This window comes from Anopheles aquasalis, chromosome 3 (assembly GCF_943734665.1).
Source record: "Anopheles aquasalis chromosome 3, idAnoAquaMG_Q_19, whole genome shotgun sequence".
Taxonomy (NCBI): domain Eukaryota; kingdom Metazoa; phylum Arthropoda; class Insecta; order Diptera; family Culicidae; genus Anopheles; species Anopheles aquasalis.
Window position 1 is genome coordinate 45,581,564 of NC_064878.1, and position 2,500 is coordinate 45,584,063.

General features: G+C 47.2%; 2 protein-coding genes across 2 annotated transcripts in view; both read left to right on the forward strand.

Annotated features, from left to right (window-relative positions):
* The window catches only part of LOC126577262 (putative mediator of RNA polymerase II transcription subunit 12), a 222,942-nt gene that overhangs the window by 146,979 nt on the left and 73,463 nt on the right, over positions 1-2,500 (forward strand). The gene's annotated exons all lie outside the window — the stretch shown is intronic.
* Positions 1-2,500, forward strand: part of LOC126577296 (uncharacterized WD repeat-containing protein alr3466-like) — a 16,452-nt gene that overhangs the window by 3,594 nt on the left and 10,358 nt on the right.

The following is a 2,500-nucleotide window of genomic DNA, read 5'->3' on the forward strand; positions in this document are numbered from 1 at the left end:
TCTCGGCAGTCAGTGTTGTGAGTGTGCTTCGAAGGCAGGAGCAACCAAATAATGCTAGAGAGATACACAGAGAAAGAGAGAGAGAGAGCGCGAAAGAACAGGCAAGCCACTAAGCAGCAGGCAGTGATGTTCAATCGAATGGATGGAGGAGCGAGGTTTTATTTTTTAGATTAGCAACTAGCAAGCCAACTAGGACGCGAAAAGTAATTTATATCGTGGCATAATCAACCGTTGTTTAGAGCGCACCAATGAGTCAGCAAAAGAGCCCCAATATTTGTTGCGACAAAATTTGAAAGAAAAATGCAAAAAACTATACCCAATAAATAATCTACATTAAAACAGCAACTGGTGTGAGGTGTGAGCAAAAAGTAATGGCGAGAAGGCGTGCATGCATGTTTTGTAAAAGGCATCCCCTATCATAGAGAGATTCGAGTTTTGCATCACGCCGCAACCCTCGACACATCGGCGCCATCATCCATTTAACATTAGAATGCACTTATTTAAAGAAACAAAAAGGACATCGCAACGATCACTGTAATCCCTGTGTTGCCTATTCTTGGTATAGGTATCACACACTCACACACCAGAAAAATAAACCCCAAAAAAACACAACCAGACAGACACAGATAGGCAATACACAATTTAACCCTTATGCAAAGGACGTCGGTAGCAGCAGACCGCACCGCACCATAAAACCGAGAATAGTGGGAAGTTAGAAATTGTAGTTATAGCGCCAACAACACCAAGTTAATTAATAAATAACGTACATGTAATAACGGACGCGATAGAAGCGATAAGAAAGCGAGACGCGCCGCAGAGACGCGACGACGCGATGGCACGCATTAAGAGTCATGCGCCAAAAATAAATCAAAACCATATGCCCCCCTCCCCGACCCCTACGTCTTTTATGTCACAGTCTCTCCGTTCGGTTGATCGTTTGGCGGATTTCGTTGTTGAAGATGAACATTCGTTTTAAATTGGTGAATAAAGTCTCAAACCATATCTATACCTTAACCAACAGTGTGTCGTGCTTCTTATTATTTTGCTTGGCTGCTGTGGTCGGCACTCTTGAATGGAATTCAAATATTTCGTTGGCTCTCCCAATATCGGCCACTCAATCGTTTTCCGCTTCGACAGGTGGCTGTGGGTTTGCGAAAGAAAGCAAGAACCAAGCAACCCACGATCGCAGCATTCTTCTGATTTTTGTCCTCATTTTTTTGCTGTGATGGATTTCTGGTTTAATTTGAATTGGTTAAAGATCATTCTTCTTGAACTATTGTTTCAAAATTATTACCACTTCTCGCTCCTGGTTGCGCCCAATTGCCGAGTGCGTGTTGAGTCCCCCGCGAGTTATTTCCCGAGTCTATCGGGATGGCCGACAGATGGAGATGGAGATGGAGTTGTACATGGAAAAGCTGTCGTCATCACGACAGCAGGTTTTCCGTGCCACTGGGCGCCGTGAGTGACGCGGCCCCCGTTCGGAAAACGCTAAAATCCTTGCGCAAACACGAACACCCGCCGGAACCGAGAGAGAGCACTCCGAGGCGCTCCGGGAGTGTTTCGTTTTTTTAATGAGTCACGGAAAAGTCGCAGCAACGGTATCGCGGACGAGAAAATTGCAATTTTCCACCGTATAATGTGCATTCAGTAATCGGAATTGTGGATGAAAATCGACCGCACGGTAGCACGGTGTACGGGTGGGTGTTGGTTTGTGAAGAAAGGCCCGGTTTGGGCCCGATTTTTGTGACGGGAACGATCCAGCTCTCCATTCCCAGTGCCAGTACCAGTATCTATCCTTTAGGCCCCCCCCACCCCACAAAACTCCCATTCATCTGCTGCTTTGTGAAGGCCGCGTGTGTGTGTGCGTGCGTATGTGCGCCTTTAAGAGGAAAATTTCCTTCCATCCAACATCAAATCAATGTTTCGAACCTTGAAAAAGCGTGCGTACGTGCGTGCGTGCCTGTGTTGATGTGTGTGTGTTGGTTCTATTCGTTAACGTCGTGCACGGACATTTCCCATGATAGTGGGGATCTTGCGTATGGGGTTATCACCGTTTCCAGACCATTTCCAGCTGGAAAATCGGCTATGTCGGGGCTACACCGACAAGCGAACCGAAAGTCGATGATTTTGCAATCTCATAGCTTTTTCACTGGCATCCGGCACGCCCGAATCTGATTAGTTCATTTCCTGCCTTTCAGCACTTGCATACGCGCGTTCATCTCTTCTCTGATGGCCGCTGCGTGCGGGGGGAGTAGTACCGAGGATTCATTTTCTCTGGGTTGCCGCTAGTACATTCAATTCTCTAGTAAAGAGGGACTGTAGTATGCGAATCCGGAGCGAGCGAAGATCCAGTGTTCAAGAGCACTGGAGAGGCCGAGATTGTGCCGCGAGAGAGCCTCAGTTCGTAGAGAGAGAGAGAAATGTGTGCGAATTGGGCTACTGAATCAAGGAAGTATACAGGAGGCGAGGAGTGCACGCACTACGGCGACGGATGAACGAA